The following is a 25,214-nucleotide window of genomic DNA, read 5'->3' as shown; positions in this document are numbered from 1 at the left end:
AACAAATTGTTCTTTGGAGACTCTGGCGTGAACCATATGAATCTACGGTATTTCTGCAACACATTGGCTGTGGAGAGGTCCTGCCTTATTTTGGTCACTGTCATCATGACTCCTCCACTTTTCTGTATTCTTAGAGACTGAAAGATAGCTATGAGAATTTTTCCATATCAAAACCCCAAACCGGTGAAATGTAGAAATTGACTTGAAATTTATGTCAAGTTTGAAGACTGTTAGGCAACAAAAAAGATAAAGCTAATAAAAGCGAGCATTGGATTGGAAGCAAAAATGAAAAGAAAGACATTTCCACACTCTCCACAGTCTCAAGAAATGAAAGCAGCTGAAATGAGAACAATTCTCCTTTCTTACCCTTCAGAGACAAAGTGGCAGGAAATTGTGAGATTCCTCCCAGAGCCCCACTTGCGAGGAAGCCCATTTAGCAAATGGTATGAGTTGTGGGATCTGTTGTTATTGGTTTTCTTCCCTGGGAACACAGCACACTGGGATTCAGCTGTACCACAAAACGGTCTTCTAAACCCTCAGAATTGTCAAGCGCAGACTGAGCACTACTCCTTACGCGTTTGCAAAGGGCCATGACTCTACTTTTTGGCTCACTCATTCCTGGCACTCTTGAATTGCTGGAGAAAGCTTTAGAACCTATCAGTCAAGTTGTTCGGTGTTACGGGCCACCATTAACTCGGCCTCCTAACATCTGTTCTGTGGTTTTGTTGCATAGAGAAACTGAAGCCCTCAGAACAAAAGTGACAGGTCAGGAACAAAGCCATGAAGAATCTTTAGGGAGTGAAGCACCCAAAATACAGCCCCCATCTTGCTATTTACCAAAATTAGGTCACTCTTTTCATTCTTGACAAAATTTCCTCTAAATACCAAAAGGAGGGAAAAAAGACTCCAAAATAATGTACTATAACAGAAGGACAAAGAAAACACTTCCCAAATGTATCTCTCTTAGGGGAGGTAGATTTTTTTATTGTACATAATATCTAGTTTTTGTTGAGTGCCTGCTCTGTGCCAAATGACTCTAAGTATTTTACATGTATTAATTTATGTCATCCCCACAATAAGCCACAATAAATCAGTTGTTAGATATCAGTAGCATCTCTATTTTACAGGTGAGAGAACCGGCATGTCATATGTCTGAGGTCCCAGAACTAAAAATAGCAGAGCTGCGACTTGAACCCATCTAGGCTGGTTCCAGCACTCAGGTTCTTAGCCATTAGATCATAGTGCCTTTCATGCTTACTAAAGCTTACAAAGCCAAACAAAGAAATAAACATCAAATTCAGAGGTTTAAAAACCTCCTGACTTTTGTGTACTGGTAATTACTCCCACAGGAATCTGTAATATCCAGTTTCTCTTCTGGACTCCATAACTGGGCACACAGGCCAACTAAAAGGTGCAGAAGGCATCTTTGGGCTCCTTCTCTTTCACAGACTCTGCATCACTGTGCCACAGCAGGCAGCAAGAATGCTCACTGTGCTTCCCAGGCGTGTGTGAAAGTGAGAAAAAAGGAGTTACTATGCCACTGGAGCAACCAATCTCCTGTTGATAATAAGCTCAGGGAGTTAGGAATTGTGTCTCTTTGGTTCACTGCTGTATTAAGGTTCTTCAGAGAAACAAAACCAATAGGAGACGTGTATGTGTATATATATACATATGTATAGTTCACATACATATATCCTATTGAAATATGTACATACATATATATGGAGATTAATTATGAGGAATTGACTTATGCAATTATGGAGGCTGAGAAGTCCCACAGTCTGCCTTCAGCAAGCTGGAGGAAAGTTGGCGATGTAATTCTAGTACAAGTCCAAAGGGCTGAAAACCAGGGGAGCCAATGGTACACATCCCAGTCCAAGGGCAGAAGACTGATATCCCCATCCAATCAGACAAACAGAAAGCAAAAGGGGTGAATTCCTCCTTCCTCAACCTTTTTGTTCTACTCAGGTCCTCAACAGACTGGATGATGCCCACCACACTGGGGAGGGCAAGCTACTTTACTGAGCCCACCGATTCAAACACTAATTCATCCAGAAACACCCTCACAGACCCTCAGAAGTAGCGTTGACTCTGAGCACCCTGTCGTACAGCCAAGGTGGCGCATAAAATTAACCATCGCAACTGCTATATCTCCAGTGCTAGTACAGTGCTTGACCTGGAGCAGACATTCAGTCACTATTTGATAAGTGAGTAAATTCAGTCATGTGTGTTTATGTATCACGTGATGTCCATATATGATTATCTGTGATCATATTATGCACATGTATCTTTATTTTATTATGGAGAGGATTTTCAGTGATTGTGGGTTCACAGAAAACATAAATATTACACTTGGTGAAGTGCCTAAATGGGAGCAGAGAAGTACATTTTTAAGGGAAGAAGGAATTCTGCTTCAATCTAACTGAAATAAGCCTCACACAGATTGTAGACTTAAGGGAAAACGGTAAAATATAATATAGATGATATCTCTTTAAAGCATTTTTAATAAATTAGGGGCTCAAAATAAATTAGAGGCTCTCATTATAATTTATATCTGCCAACTATTTATTAGAAAGATTTACTTTGGTAGATATCATTTTTATGATACCATCTTTACTGCCAACACAGTTTTGAAAAATATAGTCAATTAAATAGGATAATGATTCTCATTGAAGACTGCACCAAAATAGTAAAAAATATATCAGTTGTATTTCATCCAGAACAAAAACAGATTAAATTTACCTCATCCCTGGATGTGGTATTTGGCCCAAATTGCATTTTTGCAGCAGGGTGGAGTTGAGATCAAAAACACCAGAAATATTACGCATTTAATGAAAGCCAATCTTCTGGCAACTAGGCTAAGCACTGTTCTGTCCTATTTCTGAGGAATTTTGGTCATATCCCAGATATGTAAGAAAATTCTTTATTCTTACAGAACTGTAGACTCAAGAAAGATGAACACTATATCTGCAATAATGTTACATTTAAATGCCAACTGTGTTTCTTCATTTGCTGAAATAAAAGTACCTATGAATAAACCAACAGAAAACATGATATATTTAAACCCTCCACTTCTAAAATGAACAGCATAGATGTCTTTCCGGAAAAAAGAAAGAGGGTAATTATTGCCTGTCAAAACTAGCAAATCATTAATTTTTTAGAGCTAAAAGGGGACTTTGGAAATAATCTAGTCTCATCTTCTGGTCGCACAAGCAAAGAAACTAGGATACTAAAAGGTACGATTGATTCATAATCTCACAGCTACTGAAGGACAAAGCTGAGACTGAGACCCAGGTCTTCTATGCATACTCCATTTTCCATTGTTCCATGCTGTCTAGCTACAATGCTGCACTGTCCCACCCTCAGTAGATCTCCTTCAGTGGCTTGCTATACCCAGCCCATGGTGAGGGTTCTGGGACTGCAGTGAAGATGCAATGCAGTGCCCTGGAAGCCTGGCACCAAGTGTCCTGGAGTCTCTTTATAGTTGTTACCAGCACCATCACCTGGCGACCTTGATGAATGTGTGGAAGTTTGGTTTTCTTACAGTTGTGCCATTCACTTGTGACACTCTGGGTCAAACACACATCATGACCATATTTATTTTGTGCTCTTATATAATACAAAGAGTTTTCTAAGACACTTACCTAAAAGGCATCTTTCAATTTAAATCATTTCAGCTTTTGGTGGTGGTTTTTTTTTTCCTGAGTAGCAAGGTACACTATATTCATCCAGGAAACCTCTCTTAACACACTCCCCTCTGTATACTTTTTCTGCATCCTTTTTTTTTTTCTTTTTAAATAATATCTCGGACTTCCCTCGTGGCACAGTGGTTAAGAATCCGCCTGCCAATTCAGGGGACACGGGTTCGAGCCCTGGTCCGGGAAGATCCCACATGCCGCAGAGCAAGTAAGCCCGTGTGCCACAACTACTGAAGCCTGCGCTCTAGAGCCCGTGCTCGGCAGCAAGAGAAGCCACTGCAAGAAGCCCGCGCACCACAACGAAGAGTAGCCCCAGCTCATTGCAAATAGAGAAAGCCCGCGCGCAGCAACGAAGACCCGACACGGCAAAATAAATAAATAAATAAATTTATAAATAATATTTCGTCTAATTTTCATGGAGCTTGTCAAATCTATGATACAGCAGCACATATGAGAGGCAAAGTCAAAACTCTGGTGCGACAATGGAGCTGCAAAGGCTTGTACTGATTTCCATGGTGTACCTCATCCCGTGATCCAAATTGAACCACCAATCCCCAAACCAGGAGGGTTGATCCTCACGGTGTCAGACCGCTAAGATAAGCTTTGTCTCCACTAATTTCCTGTCCATCTAGCCTGCAGATGCCTGGTTTCCCTTAGTGCTGGCCTGATACTAGGCATGTTCCTGTCCATGTGTATCATTCCATTGGGGTGATACACCCCATTCCCATCTGGAAAATAAATTCCTTGTAGAATAAACGTGTCCATTCACTTGATCCCCTTCATACTACGACAATTTGAAGATTAATAGGTATTAAACAATTCACAATAATGTATGTGATTATAATGAGGAAAGTCCCGCAAGAGGTAGAAGTGAATCCCAACACTCTTATAATTGTTTATTTTCCTAGAGCTGATGGATGCACCACTCAGAGATGTAAGAGCCTGGGCAGCTGAGGTAATCATAAACATAACTGCTTCAACCCTTGGTTTTGTTTGAGCTCCAGGAGTCCAATTCTGGGAACTGAGGGATTTAGATTATGATACCAGCCTGGCTTCTGTGTGCTTTTACGCAAGTCCCTTCATGATCACATGCAATGGATATCCGCCAAGAGGACATAACATCTGCTTTCTCTCAAAAATCCCATGTAAGCTTTGGAGATCAATGGGAGAAAAGTATCTGGAGCATGGTGCTATCAAGATTAGTATTGTAAATTCCTAGTTCTACCTATTGCTTTTTAATAGAAATTCAAGTTTCATAAAATACAAGTTATTGGTAAGAGAGACTGGAGTGACATTTATAAGTCCTTTATGTAATGTTTTACAATTTTGCACATTATAATTCAGTAATAAGAGGAAAAAGAAGAAACACTGCATATTTTCTCTCATAATATGCAGAGTAGCATATTTTCTAAATAGAATTCTTAGGAGAAATTACCAATTTCTATTTTTATGAAATGACCTTAGCCATAACCCATTCTATAAATGTAATATTTAATTATATGATTATTTCCATATTATTAAAATTATTGACAATAATGACAAATAATTCTCCAGAATATTCTAGCAGAAAACTGTAGAACTTCACTCTTTTTTATATACTCAAATCTTCATTCACTTTAGTTATTGCTCTCATAATTTACAACCCAGAATAATTATTGTGATTCTGGTTAATTCTGTACTTTTTTCCTATCAAGATCATACACAGTAAAAATTGCCAAATATTTTAACTTGGTAGTATATTTTCAAATTTCTAAACTGTTTACAAAAATGCAAAATAAGCACTTAATGTGCAGAAATATCTCAAAAGGAATTGCAGCTAATTCAGGCCAACTCAAAAGAAGAGCCCCAGAGTATCTTTACCTGATATGAGTTTGAGGCTAAGGAGGAGGAATTGTAGTGATTGGAGTGGAGGAGGGGAGTTGGTCTTTATAATTATCTGAAATCCCTCTTATGAAATATCATCACTACTATTTATATAATGTGCCAAATCTTGTACTGAGCCCTGTACATGGAATTTCCTCACTAAATTTTCATAATAACTCTATGGAATAAGTTCTAAAGAAGCTCTAAGAGGTAGGTCACACAGTAAGCAGCAGAGCCAAGAGTTGAACCTAGGCTTTTGAATCCAAGATCAAGATCTTAATGTCTCAGAGTAGGTAGGTAGATAGGTAAAGGCAAAAAAGGGGGCATATTCTATTCTTTGATAAAACTTAATTGCCTGGATCTAACATCTACATGAGACAACGGAAAACTAAGTGGTCAATTTCATATAGGCAATGTCAAAAGAAGTACAAATGACTCTGAACATGAGAAAATGTGTTGAATCTCTCCCTACTAATATCAGGAAAATGCACATTTAAACAGCAATGCGTTATCTATTTTTTCATCCATCACTTTTGGATGCAGGAGTTACAAACAGTAACAATACCTGGTTTAGGTGAAGAGGCTGGTAAATGGGCTTTTCTCTCAGGTGCTATTAATTGTGACTGACACCAGGTAAGACTTTTTAGAGGAAATTGACACTTTCCATTTAGAAGGACATTTGACATTTTGCATAGAAAGAAAAAATTTGAGTATGAAGGATAATATTTTTAAATGTTTACATATTTTCCCTGCATTTTCTCTCACACTTTTACTCTATGTATTTCTGTGTTATCTTAATCTTTTCTAATAAGAATATACTCAGATTATCCTTGTATAATTTAAAACATTTAGACTAAAAATTAGATCATGAGGGTGCAGTCAGTTGAAATCGTAACTACTTATTTACCATATTCTTCTCTAACCATCCTGTTTTCTCTTAACTCTCAGGAGATTTGGGGAAGGTGCCAGCTTCCCCTTGTCCTGGCAATCTGGGATGATGTTATCACAGTTCCTTCACTCTGCCAACCCACAAAATCCCACAGCCTGCCCCTCCATGTGTGTTCTAAGTTGAAGGAAAACATTGATTCTGAGTTCCTTTTCTACTGAAACATAGATCTATCCACAGCAGGAGCCCCTAGCAATACTCATTTCTCTGCTGCTGTGACAAGGCTGGGGGGAATTTCAGGCTTCTGACCTACGTGGTATCCATTCAAGGTCTGGGACCACCCACGTGCTTCAGGGAAAGAGCCCTGACCCCAGATCGGCATGTACCTGTGCTGTGTAACCCTGTCTCAAAGCTGGCTTCTCGTCTACCTGCTATGCTCTGAACTTTGCAAGGCCCACTCCTTGCTGCCTGACCTCATTTCCTCTGACTTAACCTCCTTCTTGTCAAGTACCTGCTTGCTCCTCCCTTCCTTTGGCCCTCAATACCCTTGACCATGCTATCTACAGTGTCTGAAAGATCTTCCTTCTCTGCGAGCTTTCCTGGCCACACCGGCCCTTGAGAGCCTGCACACCCTTGTACTCCGGACTGGGAGTTCAGTGACCAGTAAGTTAAACAAACACAAAAACAATGTGGGAAACTGGCAGAAGGCCGCCAAGTGCCGATTTTGCCAAGTGGGCCGTCAAAAACTAGAAATACCGTCTATTATCACCATCATTTTGTTAAAGAAAGGCATTTTAACACTAAAAATGGGAAAAGGTCACAATCTCAGAAAAATAAAAATGTTTCTCAAAGAACAGCAATTAAGCAAGCTTGGGGAGAAACTTGAAGTGGAGAAGGGGCACATGACCAGAAAGAGTAGACAAATATTAGAAAACACCTTTCCTGTTTGTCTGGTACAGACGTCCCTCTTAGAAGCCAGAGCAGCCCACCCACCACGCCTTCCCTCACATCTCAAGGTCATTTGAGTGAGTTCCCCACGCTGCCTAAGCTGAGGAGTCATACTAGCCACTCTTCTCTCTTAGAAAACGCCATCCATCCAGAGTTGGCTGTAGGCCACACTGGGCATATCCAGCAAAATGAAGCCCACCCACGCCTGGAGTTTACTGCCCCCCCCCATCCAAAGGTACCACACAGATTCTTCTTTATGTTCTATAGCCTAGGATACTGTAAGCTCCCCTCAAAAAGAGTCTGGTAGGGTTCTTGTCATGCGGAAAGGCTCTGGAGGTGTAGGGGAAAGCCCCAGCAGAAGAGCTTGGGTGAAACTAGACAGCATATCTACAGTGCTCATTGTGTCATAGACGTGCATCTGTCCATGGAAAGGTTTTTAGGGCAATCACTGTTATGTGCTCCAGTGTAAGACTCTAAAATCCAAAAAGTAGATATTATGTGAACATAATTCTTGAAATGCAAGTATTTTCTTATATTTATTAAAATCCATTTTAATAGTCACCTTGATTACTCATGACAAATTTGTTCTAAAATAAATGGCTAGGGCTTCCCTGGTGGCGCAGTGGTTAAGAATCCGCCTGCCAATGCAGGGGACACGGGTTTGAGCCCTGGTCCAGGAAGATCCTACATGCCGTGGAGCAACTAAGCCTGTGTGCCACAACTACTGAAGCCTGCATGCCTAGATCCCCTGCTCTGCAACAAGAGGAGTCACTGCAATGAGAAGCCCGCACACCTCAACAAAGAGTAGTCCCTGCTCGCCGCAACTAGAGAAAGCCCGCGCGCAGCAATGAAGACTCAACACAGACCAAAATAAATAAATAAATAATAAATTAAATAATTTTTTAAAAAATCAATGGCTAAGTGGCTAAATGAACTTAAAAAAAAAAAAAAACTAAATGTTTAGGTTCCAACTATTTTGATCTAAACTGCAGCAGTAGAATTATCCTAACCCTCTCAGTCCTCAGGGCACCAAATCCCACAGTTCTTATCAGAAAGCAGTAAAAGGAAATAGAAGGAACGGAGTTAGGCCCATGGCCAAAGCTTTAGTTATGAGAGAGAACTGGTCAATTTCAAGCCATACTAGGGCATCCAGGAAGGGCAGATTGCACAGATGCCCAATTCCTCATGTACCAAGGAAATATGATCAGTTTTTACAGTGATATGGTTGATTTGCTCCAGTAACATTTGGTAGTCGACACATTGCCTTTCACCCAGGTTTATTGCTAAATAATACAGAAGCTAGAAGGAAATGTAACAAGAAAGTTGGGAATGCGAAATGTGGTAAAGTCAGGACACACACACACACACACACAACACATGCCTTTGCAGTTTCTTCTATCGCTGTGAACATGACTGCCATTTCTATCACCATCATTAATTAGAATAAAAAAATTCTTAAAACTTGCTGCATCATTCATCTCTAGAGCTAAGTAGGATTATTGCAAGCTTTTCGCCCAAGTTTTCTAAAAGCCTAGCTGATTAAAAGGCATTAACATTTATATTTTGCCAACACTAATTATACTCATTGCTGGTAAATGTTTATGTGATAACCAAGACCAAACAAGAGAGATGCAGAAAAGCATAGTAAATATAACATTCATACATAAGGGGTACCTGGCAGTAACTGAAGTATCTGTTTCCTCATTGGCAGAGGAAGGAAGTTAACTCATGGACTTCAAGGCACCTTCTAGATTTAATATTTTATGACTTTGATTAGCAAACAACTTTTCAGAAGGCATCTACTAAATAACACGAAGTTCAAAATCCTTCAAAGGCTGATTATAAATTCTCAGTACTCCATATTGTGTTTTTATCTTTTTTTCTTTTTATCAGGTACTCATTTCTCATTAATACTACTAATCAAAGAGGAAAGAAAGAGAAGTTCTCAAGTCAAATTTGATGAAATCAGAAGTTGAAGTTCTGAGATTATCCACAGAATTTTCCACATACTTAAATTCTCTGAAAATACCTCTTTCTTCAGTGGCTTTCAACAGAAAAGAGTTAGCTATAGTTAAAACTCTATTAAGCTTAAAGCTTCCTTGCAAAAGCATCTGGGAAGGAAAATGCTGGCCTAGAATGCAATGAACCTCTCTTGTTAGGGACCCCACTGCAGCTGGCAATCTAGATACTAGTGTTATTTGTGATAAGAATGAAAGAAACCAACATTTTTTTCTTTGAAAAACAAAACAAAACCAGAAGCAATGACTTGCAAGTTTATAGCAAGCTCATCTCCTTCAGTTCAGAAAGAGTTCAGTATTTGTTTGACAACTAAGTGTTACTTTTCACAAATGTAAAGTTAGATCAACAATTTTCTTGGCATTCATGACACTGTAGGTAAAAGAGCCTGTGAAATTAACTTTTCAGGTTTTGAAACTGATACATCAACATTTAGAAAGATAAAGCATTTAATGAGTGCTTTGCCAGCTCATTTAAACTCCATTCCCAATCATTACTCTTGATTCCCCAAGTAAGGAAACAGAAAGAAAAACAGAATAGTATGTTCAGAACAGAACTGAATGTTATTTGGAATAGGGGTTAAATACACACAACATTTATTTTTACCATTATTTACCACTACCATTCCTACTATTATTAATGTTGTACATTAGAGTTAAGTAGTTTACAAAGTGCTCTCACATATTTTTTCTCATTCTTACGTGACCTCCCCAATCCTTTGATGTAGATACAATAACAAGTATTCAGATATGTTAATTTAGCATCTATTATCATTGTCATCACCATCACCATCACCTCTACTATCAGTAGAGTGAGCACTTACTATTTGCCAAGGTCTACACTAAATGTTTTATGTGGATCATCTCATTTAACCCTCACAACAACTCTATGCAATTGCTATTATTATTATCTCAGTTTTACAGATGAGAAAACATGGTTGATTGGGGCCTAGAATCTGGGGCTTCTGAGTCCAAGTCCAGTGTTCTTTCCACATTGTTTTAATAATATAGTTAAAGAAGAACAAAGAGAATGCTAAAGTTTCCAGTTCATTTCATATCAGTTTCCTTCAGACAAAAATAAGGCAAGAAAGGGACCATGAAAAGAAAGTTAAATTTGCAGCCTCTTCCCAAAATAAATACTTACAAAAATGCAGCAGGCAAAAATATTTGCCAGACTCTGGAGCTTTTGTAAATTGCAGTAAGTTTGCAATTCCACTATACTAGCAGCTAAATGCAAAATTCTACTTTTAAACCTGCTACTGACCAAAAAACAAACAAAAAAGCTATTAAAAAAGAAAAGATAGAAGACCTTGTTGAAAAGCCTGACAGTGTGGGGTGGCCGAATGTGACTGACAAAGCTCTTGTTTCCAAACCACCCTGGTTGCAGCTTGGTTGGTCTTTGGCTCTATCAGATTCAATTTCTACTCAGCAAGTATTTAATGAGTGCCTACTGCATGTTTGATGTTGAGGGATATGGTGGTGAACAAGACATTTATTGTTCCTGCCTTTCTGGAGATTATGAACCAGAGGCAAAGACAGATATGAGAGATTATTTATAGTATAGTAAGTTCCACAACAAAGGATTCATCCTAGCCTTGGGAATCAGCGGAAGCTTCCCTAAAAAATATGACATTTAGATGAAACCCGACAGAATGTTAGAGATCATCTGATAAAGAAGTGGCATGAGGACTCAGGTGAGAGAGAATCCAGGGAGCAGAAATGGGGGTCATTCACAAACTTGGAAGGATGTTTACATCCTCCATGAGATGAGGAGGGTTTCTGAGGTTTCCATAATCTACTCCAGGGCGAAGGTTCAGAGGAGTGGTTATATAGGACCCTACACACACAGACACACAGACACACAGACACACAGACACACAGACACACACACACACATATGTGAATGTATGTATATGAATATATATAGTCCACCTTTAAAATATTTCCCTTACTTAGCCAAGAATTCCCACATGCTTAAGAAACTAGCCTATAACTCCCTTACTCTGGAAGGAGGCTGAAGGAAACACACTGATAGTTTTCCAGCTAATTACAGCAGTGATTTTATCAATGTCAGAAAAAAAAAAAAAGGTATTCATTTAAATAGATGTGAGAAGATAAAATGGTGATAGAAAAAGAAAGATGATTGGGGTAAGGATGTAAATATAGAAAAGGAAGGAATACCCTAAATGAAATAGAACCACAGTAATGAAAATAAAAATTTTAATATGATGAGCTCTCAGTTACCTGCCTCGGGCCTGAAGAATTGACAACTCATTATTCATTATTCCCAATTTATACCACACTTAGTACCACAAGAGAAGACCGTACAGTGCAGCAGGTTTACTTTCCTATGTTCTGGTTAGGTTTGTTAAGTTTGTGAATGGAAAGTGAATACACTAGAACCCTTGATTCTTTTCCTTTACTTCATGTGTCAGCTCCCTGATTCATCTGAACTCTCACATAAGTGTTAGTTTTGGATTGTTAAGGACACCAGCTAACAGGATAAGAAAGCACCCCAAAGAGTACTAGGAAAGGAGGAAAATGACAGTTTTCCAGAGGTAATTCATGTGCTGAGTATTCTCTATATGTCCATCCAGATACACACATCAATCTTTTCCACCTTGCTCTGTGCTTAAGAGGTTGACCTGCATCAAGGCATTCCCTTGGGCTTCCAACTGACTGTGGTCAACAGGAGGTACCAGTAGGAGATCAGAGGATAGGAGACCAGTGAGACTGAGGTGCTTCCCCATCCCTGGTTGGTTTTTCTTAACTTTGCCCACAACGTTGAAAATAGCCCCTCCGTTAATCGCTCCTTTATGGCCTAAGTTCAATGTGCCATCCCTTTCTTCACGCCGCCTGCCACCACCACCCCCGCCCCCAAAATGGAAAAAGACAATCTAGTTACCCAGAAGTGCAATTCAAGTTTAGGGCAAGCATAATTGACAAGGAAAAGGTATATTCATGAGATAATATGTTAGAATAAGAAACCCAGCTGAAAACATCTTTGGGGTTATGTCCATCAATTTTTCTTTCATATCAAGGAGAGAGAGAAATAACACTGCATTGGGAGGAGATGAGAAAAGAGACAGCTAGAACCATTTTACACAGTGATTCAGGATAACCATCAAGGGATGGAACAATTGGAGGAACTATTTGGGAAGAGTTGATGAGAGGTACACTGGACTTTTCTGTAGCATCCAAACATAGTAGAGCCTTCCAAACACTTACCTGTGCAAATCTCCAGTGCCCATTGCCCTCTTCATCCAGGCTAAGGTAAGCCCAGTCAGGATGACCTCAGTGACCTTTTTCTAACCCTTCTTTCCAAAAATGAATATTGTATAAGAATATCTAACAATTTGGCAACAATTTTATTAAGTTACAGACCTCAGGCTGCTAATAATATAAGGAGAAAAGAACTTCTTATCTCTTTACTACCACTGTGGTAAAGTTCTACTGGCTTTCTCTTAGCTATATGCATTAGGGGAATACAAACTTAGCTAAATGTCAGGTACTAACCAATAAATGAATATCTCTCTCGCTCTCTCTCACTCTCTCTGAGAGGTTTAAACCAATCACCAAATGTTTCTCTCTGCTTCTTAGGTGAAAAAAAATATATTACATTATTCCAGATAAAGCTGCTCATTTTAATTTCTGCCATCTTCCTGTGTTGCTCCTTCAGTAACAATGACAGCTAAATTATTTTTTCTCGGCCCAGGAGTAATGTGTTAGGCTTCCTTTTTAGTGACAACAATCTTTTTGTTGCCAAATGCTTCATGTCTTAAATAATGGCTTGAAGCTTGGCTGCAATTATAAGATAAGATTTTTCTCATAACGTTTTCACAATGGATTTTTCATCAGCTCCTTTTAAAGGAAATTAAAATTTGCATTTGACTTCAAGCTCATGTATCCAAAACTGGACACACCATTGGCACATTCAGACATGGTATTTTAAAAGGAATAAAATTTGCTTTATACGGTTTTGTTTAATATTTTATCTCTAAAGAAAAAAAGAGAAGGGAAATCTAACTGAAGTTCCTGAAGAATCAACAGAGGTTGAATGGCAGAGTGACTCAAAAGTGAAGATAATAATTTCTGTAAACATAGGGTGCTAACTTCTAAATATGCCCAAAAGAAAATCTATTTACCTTCCAAATTTTCTCAGTAACATTTGAGATCCAGACAAGATGGCTATAAGCAGATTTGATGTAAAACAGAATACAAATCACCATACAACAAAGGCCACAATAGCAATAAGTTCCATACAGTGAGTAACACCCTCATTGCTCAGCATAGACAACACAACAACAGATATGGCCTAATAAAAGCAAGATGCCCCCAGGAACTAGGAAGAAACTCCTTTCAGGCAAAGTAGTCAGCTCATTTTTTCCAGAACCCAAACTGGGATTTTGCATAACCTGAGAGTAAACATCCCTGACGCCAGAACTTGAGAAATACCAAACTCCAAACTTGTGGAGAAGTGTTTATCCCTGATTCTGGATTCCAGATCCCTGGCTTGCCCCAAATGTCTCCTTCCTTTAATGCTGAGCAAGTGCTTCCAGCTTTGATGGTAGGGGAGATTTGCCCATATGATGGTCTCAGATAGGAGAAAACGTTTAAAATGAGACAATGGTTAATTCAAAGGCAACATCTGTCGGAAATATGATTGCAAACTAGGAAAGCAAGTTGTCTATCAGGAGACAAGTGATTCATAAATGTTTCTGGCAGGGGCTCACACAGATGGAGTCGTGCACACATGCTTTTTTTTCCCAGTGGGATTTTTGCCTAACAGAGTAAGTGATTGCAGACCTGAGTATGCACTGTGATCGAAAGCAAATGTAATAAATTTTCTGATCAAATCTCCATTGAATCTCTTCCCTTGTGATATTCCCCACTCTGGCTCCTTCCCTTCAGTAGGCTTGGGGACGTTCTTGACTGAAATGTTTGTGCAGATGCAAATGTTGTGACTTCCCTCCTGGCAGGGATCTCAACCCTGACAGAATACAAGGAAAAGAAAAAGCCCATGTCTACTTCCCAGCAGCTCTAGAAAAAATGCCATCAATCCTGTTTGGGCCAAATGAGGTGTGGGAGTTGGTCTCTAGAGTGAAGACACCACGCACACAGAACCTGGAATGTTAGAATTGGGATCTTAAGGCTCACAGCCCAGACTTCTCATTATACAGAGACTAAGACACAAGGAGGTCAAAAAGGCGCGCCAAATGTCTCATAACTAGACAATGACAGAACCAGGGTTATTAATCCAGCTCTCCTGATTCCAAGTTTAGTGGGCTTTTTCTCCACTTTAACATATAATTTTTTCATTCATGAATTCATTTATACATCAAATATTTTTTTCAAAGCCCACCATATTGCAAGCAATATTCTGAGCACTGGAAAAAACAGGAAATAAGAATGACAAAAATCTTTACCTTAATTAGCTTACATTCTAGGGGGAGAAAATAAAATTCAGAAAAAGAAATAAATATATAGTATGTCAGGTAATGGTCAATGCTCCAAAGAAAATAGACAAAGGTCAAAGGACAGAGAGTGATAAAGGGCAGCTCTTTAAGAGAGGGTGATCAGGGCAACTCTCTGGGGTGATATTTGATCAGAGCCTGAATAAAGTGAGGTTGCAAATCACACAAATAGCTGAGGGAAGAACTTTCCAGGCAGAGAAGAATGAGTACAAAATCCAGGGAGCTGGAATGAACTTAGTGTGCTTTGGCGGAGGTAAGGGGAGGTTGCATGAACTAAGTGAGGGGGAACAGTGGAGGTGAGGTCAGAGGAGCCACTAGAGGGCTGGTCTTACTTAGATTTTTTTAAACAGATTATTCTGGCTGTTAGGTGAGGAACAGACTAAAGAGAGGGGAGAGAGAAAGAAAAGATCAGGGAAGCCAATAAGGAGGAATCTCCTTAAGACAGAAATTAAATTCGTTGAGAACAGGGATTTTTATTTGGCTTGTTCATTGCTACCCTCCGGGTAGATAGTGGTGACTTCCCAGGGAGGAACAGATTCAGTGGGGAAAATTAAAAATTCTGTCTTCATCATGTTACATTTGAGCTGTATGTTGGTCTTTCAAATGGAAATGTTGGGTAAGCAGTTGAATAAAAGTGTCTGGAGCTCAGGGAAGAGATTAAGGTTGGAGATAGAAGTGGATGCGCTTAAAACCACTGAACACCATAAGGTCACCCAAAAGATAAGTATACATGGGGAACCGAAGGGGTCCAGGAAGCCCTGGGCATTCCAGTGTTTCAAAGTGGGTAGTGGAAGAAGAATCAGCAAAGAATTTTTTCCCAAAAAGAAGTAATACAGGCAAAGAAGTCTGAAAGAGGATCTGAAAGAGGATAACCAGAAACTGAGGTGTCCTAGAAACCAAGTGATAAAAATGTTTCAAAAGGAAGGTGTGATGAACAGTTTCAGTTGTTCCTGAAAGGTCAAGGTGAGGACTGAGAATTACCTATGGGATCTGGCCACACTGAAGTCATTGGTGACACTAAGAAGTACAGTTTCACTGGCATGATGGGGACAAACCCTCACTGGAGTGAGTTCAAAGGAAAGGAGAGAAAAGGAAGGGGAGACAAAAAATAGACAAATTTTCTAGGAAATTTGCTACAAAAGGAATAAAGAAATGGGGAAGAAATTGGAAGAGGATGAGGGGGTTGAAGGAGGGGTTTTTTTGGTTTTTCAGATGAGAGTCATGACAAGTTTGTATACTGATAGGAAGATCCAGTAGAAATGGAAGAATTCATGCAGGAGAGAAATGGGATACTTGCAAGAGAACAGTCTGAGTTAGACAAAAGAAAACGGGACCAATGCGCCAAGTGGAGGACTTAGCTTTAGAACAGAGCTGGCACAGTTAACCTGGAAGGGAGGAAAGGCAGAAAACACTGGGGCAGATATGATGTGGTGGTAGAAAAGAGAGGAAGTCCTGCTCTGATTGCTTCTTTATTACCAGTGACATAACAAGAAAGGTCATCAGTTGAGAACATGGAGAAGGAAGGAGTGTCTGCAATTTAAAGAAAGAGAAGGTGAGGAAACAGCTGTAGGAGATTGATTCCCAGCAAGGCGCTCTATGCAGCACCAGCATAAAGTAGAATAGCCTCAGATGAATCAAATACAGTCACCGAGGTGCCAGAAATTGAGGGACACTCTAGGAGCCAGGTGTGGGCAGTTAAGGAGGAAGGGAGTGGATCCAAATAAGAAAGAGGTGCAGAAAGAGGAGGCAGGAAGTATTTTAGACAATGTTCTCCTAACTCAGAAATTTGGAAGAAAACACTAAGATGGACTAGATCAACGTTGCTCTTCATGGAGATGCAAATATCAAAAAGTAGTAACAGGGGCTTCCCTGGTGGCGCAGTGGTTGAGAATCTGCCTGCCAATGCAGGGGACACGGGTTCGAGCCCTGGTCTGGGAGGATCCCACATGCCGCGGAGCAACTGGGTCCGTGAGCCACAACTACTGAGCCTGCGCGTCTGGAGCCTGTGCTCCGCAACAAGAGAGGCCGCGATAGTGAGAGGCCCGCGCACCGCGATGAAGAGTGGCCCCCGCTTGCCGCAACTGGAGAAAGCCCTCGCACAGAAACGAAGACCCAACACAGCCAAAAATAAAAATAAATAAATAAATTAAAAAAAAAAAAAGTAGTAACAAATTTATTTTTGTGAATTCAGGAGGAAAACATTTTTCACTGAAAAGCTTTAGTTCTTTCATTTGAATAACTCATCATGAAATAATTAATATAAAGCCACACTGTGAACCAGCAACCGTGTATCCATAGTATTACTCCATTTAATTATATAGTAATACATCTTGTACAGGACAAAAGATTAATAACTTGTTAAGTTGAAGCAATTACCTAATAATAACAGTAATAATGACAGAATTATACGTTCTCTCAGAGTGCTGCAGTGGCTAGGAACCGGAAAGACTCATTTAATCTGAAGAGTTCTATTTATTCTCTACGGTAGTTTTATTTTTAGCTGCCTGCTTCTTTTTTTAGTGGAAAGTTTTGATTAATTCCTCCTTCTGTCTTATAAATGTCTCTCAAGTACAGTTTTAGATAGCAAAGCAGTTCAAATCTTTGAGTAGTTTGAAGGTTTTCTTTTTCCTTGAACACTTCTAAAGCACTTAAGTTCCAATGTGAGGTCCAAAAAAAGCAATATAAATAGCTTAGCAACTTTGGACTTCCTTTGGGTTAAAGGAACCACCACATTGTCATTTTCAAACTGGCTTCTCACACCACTTTGTGAGGGAGGGGATTAAAAAACAAACCACACTCACACACACACACAGTCGTAGTTTTTTTGGGCTGCTTTAACAAAAATATCATAAACTGGGTGGCTTAAACAGCAAACATTTATTTCTCAAAGTTCTGGAGACTGAGAAGTCTCAGATCAGGGTGCCAGTATTGTCAGGGACTAGTACACCTGCTGACTTCTTGCTGGGCCCTCACATGGTGGAAGGGGTGAGGGAGTTCTTTGGGGTCTCTTATAATCGCATTCATGAGGGTTCCACCTTCATGACCTCATCACTGATCCCAATTACCTCCCAAAGACCTTACCTCTTAATATCATCATATTGGAGGGTAGGGTTTCAACACACGAATTGGAGGAGCAGGGGACAAAAAAACATTCAGCATGTAACACATGCACATACACACGCACACACATCTTGCAGCTTTTTAAAAAAAATTCACAGAGATTTAGGACAAGCCTTTGCCTCTCTAGATTTCATTGCAAGGAAGTGTCCTCATAATTATTTTTGTTTTTATTCTGACCTTAAAATGAAGTTTATATTTAAAACATCTTGTGCTAATTCAGGTCTTAATAGAATGTTTTCAAAGTGGTTCAATGCCTTCTACTAAGTTAAAACTCTTTTCTGACTTTCAAAATCTCCTTCATTCCCCCTGTTTAATTTCTTTTACCTTTTTTGCTGATCCACGCTCCCATTGTGTTTCTGGAGGAACATCATTACACACACAAGATGGCACCTTCATTCACCCACTTGGATTTCTTTGGGTGAAGTAGAAGCCCTCTTGTCCCATATAGCTAAGACTACATCTAGGTGACTACTCTTTTGAATGAGCTGAATTCAGCAGGAAAGAAAGACAAAAGGAATACTGTTCTATAATGTTCACTCTGCTGTGATCAATGCCCTCTATCTAAGCTACTGTAACAAAGTAAGTCACACAATATGGGGGCTAATCAGGAATCTGAGCAAACCAGGACTAGGTGATGTAAAGGCTTGAGAGTCCAACTGAGATGCAAAAATGGGCCTGGTTTGGGACAATTAGCCAATACAAAGTCACGTAACATGAAGTAAAAAGCTCAGTCTTTGGAGTGAGGCTTATATGTTCAAGTCCTAGCTATACAATTTGATGGGTGTTTAATCTTTAAAATGTTATTCAATTTCTCTGACCTTAACTATAAAATGGGGATAAAAATGGCCATACCTCAGAGAGTTGTGAGCATCAAAAGAGATGATATACATAAAGCAATTAGCATATACAAACATGTGTTATGCTTTTGTCAACCTAGTTAATAAAGGAGGAAATGGATCTCCGTTAATACTCAAAACAGTCTTATGAGGTAAGCTCTATTATTACTATCTCTATTTTACAGACAAATAAATTGAAGCACAGAGAGCTTGAGTAACTTGCTTAAGGACACACAGCTGATCAAAGTCACAGACAAAAATCTAAACCCAAGCAGTCTAGCTCTGGAGTCTGTCCTCCTAACCACTACAAAAAACTACCTTGCAAAGTTCTTTGTTTCGAAGGGTCTGTTTGAAATGGGAGTTAAATCTGTGACAGGAATTAGTCAGTGGGTGGAAAAGAAGAGGATATAGCAACAATGATGCCAGGCAGAAGTCAACATTAGGACACAGATAGGCAGTACTTGCTGTTATGGATGATATGTCCATACAAAGACAGACACCAGAAAGTAGGCTAAGAGGCAGGAAAGACTGGAAGAATCTTTGGGGGGGACCCACGTCTATCTGGTGTCCAGTGCTCATAAGGTGAAGCTTCAAAGCAGGGAATAGACATGCAGGTAAGGCTTCAGCTACAAGATATGTGGGAAGAGATGCCGCCATATTGCCCTGAATCCTAACTCTGATTGGTGGGGAAAGTGACTTTGTACACAGAAGACAGCTATAGACCTTAAAGAAAGACAAATCAAAGCAAGGACTGGTATCATGCATTCCAGGGCACCACCCATAGGATTTGTTGAGACCACCCTCCATCAACAGCAGAAGATTTTATACTTTGTTTCCAATGATTAGCACTTTATGATGATTGCAGATGTAAGATATTAGTCTCGATGTGCTTGGCTGAGTTTGCTTAATAGAAGCATGACTCATGGCTCCAATTAAGACATAAAAGATTATGCTGGTTTGGGGCTTCTTTTCTAAACCTCTGAATGTCTGCATCTTTTTGTACAACCTTCACCCCTCTTCTTAAACCAAAGCAGTAGCTTGAGGTTGTGGAGATGTAACTAAACTAGTTTTACCATGGTTCTGACCTCTCTAAAAGGCTGTTTTCTTCAATGGGTTACTGGATACATGGCAAAAAATCCCAGGATCAGGTTGTATCTGGTTTCCTTCATACAGTCTAATTAGTATTGGGATTCTCTATTGATTAACTACAAAGAGGCTAAAAAACAGCAGCCAAACTGGACATCTTTACCCAGTTCAGATTTATATCTTTATACTGTTCCTCTTCACTCCTTTTTTCTCTATTCCTGTCCCCTCCTGGTCTCTTCTCTCCTCAGGTGTCTCTAGATGGGACTCACCAAGACCACCAGCCTATTAACACACAATTTCTTCCTGTTCCCTGTAGGGCAAAGGAGCTGTGGGCAGTCAGCACCAAAACTAGGGACAGCTCCTTTCCCTGGGGCTTCCCAGCCCGGTTCCCAGTTGTGGTCTTACTGCAGGACGGTAGCTGGTAGCTAGGAGGTTCTCTGATCTCCCACCCTCATCATGGCTTTTAGTATCAGACTCTGGCTGAACTGTTAAATTTGTCTTCTGCAATATTTTCAGATCTCTCATGGTCCAATGGTGGATAAATGGAGTCAATAGAGATTCACAGGAAACATCCAGTCTTAGCATTTGCAAATCAAAGACTCTTCACTGACATTTGTTCATCTAATAAATCTCAGATGCTGGGTACACTTAGAATCACAGAAGGGGTGGGAAAGGAATAACAACTCCACATCAGCATTTCAGAGTCCATCCTGATCTGAGTTGAACTTGCTAGGCTGGACTCCTGGAATACCTCACTGCCTCTAGGTCCTCACCAACTTCTCTTGATGCATTCATAAACTTCCAAGAGGACAGACTGACTGTTCCAGCACAATGTGGACAAACCTTAGAAGCTTGAGCTAGCAGTTCTAGAGTTATTTGAGCATATTTCAGGACATGTTCTCTGAGATATTTTAGACTGTCTCAGGGATTACCATCTCAGGTTCAAAAGTCCTCTGTGGGCATCCAGAGGACTGAGTTGGAATGTCATTCAAAAACAAGGAATGTTACATTTTGCAGAGTCCATGTGTGGTGGAGAAGCTTAAGGAGCCAGTTAAGACTCTATAGGTACTAGAAGGTACTCTGAAAAGTATTCTTATTTGGGAACACCGGTTTCTCCAGGTATAACACAGAGTATTGAATTGTGGCAGGGCAGTCACTAGATTTTTCAAACTACCTGTCCTTGCTCACAGAGAAATTCAGGACCTGTCAAAATGGAATTCTAAGCATATATTTCTCCTTTCTTAACATAATAATGAAACACTTGATTCTTCACAGACTCTCATGTTTGGGTCTAGCCCATCTTTGTATATATTTTTAGGGGGAAGTAAGCAAGAGCTCAGCTGGTATGGACTTCTTAGGCTAAAAACACTTTCTACAACAAATGGCTTTCTCAGATTCAATGTGTTCAGCTGAGACTATGCAAGACAATGCTAAGTGAGCAGATTGACACTTGCCCTCAAGTGTAACAGCAGATTCAGTTAAGTGAGAGTGTTTAGAGGAATTCAGAACATGAGAATCTAGGTCCATCTGTGCAAGAGTGATAAGTGAGTATGTAGTTACAGTTGCAAGGACTCAGTGATACGAGTCCAGCTAAAAGAATGGGCCTTATTTGGCCATCTCTAGGTTGAGGGAGGAGGTCCATTTTATTAATTTCAGGGACTCCAAGAAATCTCTGGATCTGTATTTAGAAATTACTGCTACTGGTGGATCAAGGCATTTTGCAGGGACAGTACATGTTCATCTTTAAGTTCCTTGAGGGAAGGTCCTTGCTTCAGCTGTTTGCTGTTGAATCACTGGATCCTAGAACATGCCAGAACATAGTAAATGCCCAGAAATGTTTGTTGACTGATTGACGTGGCAATCCAGAACACAATTCAAAGGCCCCATAAGCTTTGACCGATATGGTCAAAGGAGGCTTAAGGCTTCAGGTAACCCAGAAAAATAAGGCCTGTGTCTCAGGGTATTTTCTGTGCATCAAGATCATTCTGGTAGCCTGTTAAAATGCATGTTCTAGAGCCTCTATCCCCAAATTCTGATTCAATACATCTCTTAGAGTGGGGCATTAGAACTTTTTATCAAGCACCTTATGAGGTGAATCTAAAGTAGTCTGTCATTTGATAACCACTGCACTAAAACCTCCAGAGATGTAACTGAGTTGGGCTCCAGTCCTAGAGTGAGGGGCATGATTAGATTGGTCTCCATGGGAAAGGAGTACAGGGCACTGGCTTAGGTGTCTTTAGGTCATCTCTAAAACAAACTCTTCTCCCAAGAACACCCAGAAGCTTGTCTGAATGCAACCAAAGACCTTTGAAAACCTATGTTCAAGGGACTGCTTCAAGTACAGGTAGGGAATATAAATTTTTATGGGCACGTCATTTGGATGATGAGTATGACAGTGCCTTTTCCATCCTGAGTCTAAGGAACAAATTTCTCTATAATTTCCAGGCATCCATAATAATAAAATTACCCTAGTTTTATATCTTTACATTGTCTTGATGATGAGAGCTTGTTCTGGGCTCCAATATACCAAATCAAATTGAGATATAGATATTCCCCAAGTATTCAAGTGGGGCCACTGTGACTCCACGACATATCCTATCCCGCCACTATACTCACTCACCTCTGTTTGATGGGAGAGCAGAGGTGAACTGTGTTCTAGAAAATGTCAGGAGCAGCCTGTCAGCTACAGAGATCTCAGGAGATGGAGAAGGACCTTTGCAGGCACTTTTACTGAAGTATCATATCTGTGGCTGGATAAGATATGCATTCACATGTGAGTTCCTTTGGTGAGAAGTCATGAACTTATTATAAGGAAGGGCACAGCACAGTGATTGTGATCCTAGATTTTACTCAATAAACTCCTAGATAATTCCAGAAAGAATATTTAGGGAAAAAGTTTCTCCTGCGAGAATTGTATTAATAATTTTAACATTTTCCACATACCCAACAGTAACTCCTATAAATGTCAAAGTTGCTTGAGGTAATGGTGTCTTTGAATGCTCTTATAGCTCAGCTGGATTCCAAAGTGAAGCCTCCTGTAACCTCAGGCATGGCGAAGGAGCAAAAGAAATAGTGGAAGTATGATCCTTGGAAACTGACTAACTACAGACAAAGTCTTGGCCAAAGCAGCTGAACACATATACTTTTGAATTATTAGTGTGTAGAGGTCAAGTGATACTCTGCTAGAATTGGCCTCTAGTTGAAGTCCCTAGAAGCTCCAGAAGGAGTGTATACATGGATTTAGAGCTCAAGAACAAAGCCAGAGCTTCAATTTAATTCCTTATTTAATCCACAAGGCAAAGATAAACTTCTAAAATCTGATAGGGCCAAGAGTTTTACTGAAAAACCACAAGTGGATTTAGAAGGTCTGTCAGTCAACTATTACTAAAATAATGCTGCATAACAAACATCTACAAAACATCAGTGCAATACAATAATAAGCACTTACTTAGCTCATGCAGTGTTGGTTGACTGGAGGTTAGCTAATCCAGATTGAACTTGGCTGGATGGTTCTGTTCCACATGTCTATCAATCCTCTCCTGAGACTAACATTAGTCTGGGAATGTTTTTCTCACAAATATAGCAGAAGCACAAGAGAACAAGTGTATACACGGCAAGTCTCTTAAGGCCTAAGCTCAGAACTGGCACAGTGGACTTGCACCTGATGCTATCAGCCAAAACAAGTCTCAGTGCCAATCCCAAACTCTAGGGGTGGGAAAATAAACTGTAGACCTTTAATGGGAGAAACTGAACAGTCATATAGCAAATTAGATGAATGCATGGAAGTTAATGTGATCTGCCACAAAGGTGATCCAGAAGCATGCCAGATGCAAAGGGGACCATGATGGGACTTCTGCACAGATGTGAAGATGACCAACAGACCTGTCGTCCTAGGTCGGGCTGCTTCTGCAAAATACATTCCCCTCACATCTTGACCTTTGTTACTACTGACTCCAGAGCAAGAATAATGAATATTGAATCAAATCTCCTCTGGTCAATGTATACCTTCTGAAATAGCTCTACAAGAATGAAACTAGTGTTCATTCTTCCCCTTAAATGTTATTCTTTAAATTCACTTAGCATATCACTAATACTTGTGAATTAGCATATCACTAATACTTTGAATAACAAATCAGTTATTATCTGGATGTAGAGGGGGCTTACTACTTATTGTACAATAATTACATGCAGAAGGAATAAACAGCCTCTCTGCCTTTGCCAGGCTTTAACGGTCTGATCATCCGGGTGTGGAGAGAATGAACTTCAAAATCTCTCTTCAGAGACTTCCAAATGCGTTAAATTCTCAGTAGGTTTGGCAGTAATTGTAAAAATAATTGTGTTATGACTACCAAATGAGAAAGCTGGGTCTATCAGTTGGCTACCCAGGAATTATTATAAAATTAAAAGCAGCTCAATTGGGTCTTGGCAACTAACCATATCCTTGCATTCTGAACTGAGTATGAATCTATTCAAATTGCCTTTCTGCAGATTTCATAGAATCACAGAGGAATTAAGACACCACTTGCCATTTCTTTGATTTTTGGATCATACCTTAAAGATTGTTCTCTGTCTTCACAAACTTTCTTCTTTTTCTCTTTTATGTGTCTTATCAGAGAATTTTATCTCAGAATACTTCACCAAGTACAACTCAGCAGCTGTTCTCAGTTAATAGGTTAAGTCAGTACACAAAATGCAAACTAAAACCTGCTTAGGGTGTTTGTTTTTAAAGTCAGAAAGTACATACACAGCTTTGAGACTTGCATTTTCCTCACAGGAGTCTCCAAATCAGGATGTTCCAAAGAGATCAAATAGGTCACTGCACTTGGAAGAGTGGGTATAGTTTTCAAAGAAAAAAACGTCATTAAGGGAAAATACAATGTATATTATGTTGGTTACCTGGATAATCAATGACTATGATCAATACTAGAAAAATGGATCTGCCTGTATAACCACAGTCTCACAAAGGCATCTAGCAACATTAAATAAAATTTCATTCACTAGATAATCCTCTTTATTTTTCTAAATAAGGCATGCCATCTAGCTTCCAAGGAAAGAAGTAGTATTTCAAAGTACTCTTTCTCCAACATGGCAGTTGCAAATGTAAATTGACCACACATAAGGAAATCATATGAGGGTTCTTTATACATTTCAATACTTGTTGAAATAAGGAGTTAGATGACCAAAAACTGCCACAGATAGGACATTTGCGAATGTGCAAACAGAAGTCACAGTTATAACATAAGCTCATTACTCCATGTAGCCACTGCCTAGACCACTGGCTTTCAAAC

Source organism: Balaenoptera musculus, chromosome 4, assembly GCF_009873245.2.
Source record: "Balaenoptera musculus isolate JJ_BM4_2016_0621 chromosome 4, mBalMus1.pri.v3, whole genome shotgun sequence".
Classification (NCBI taxonomy): domain Eukaryota; kingdom Metazoa; phylum Chordata; class Mammalia; order Artiodactyla; family Balaenopteridae; genus Balaenoptera; species Balaenoptera musculus.
The sequence above is the reverse complement of the archived record's forward strand: the minus strand, read 5'-3'. Positions refer to the sequence as shown.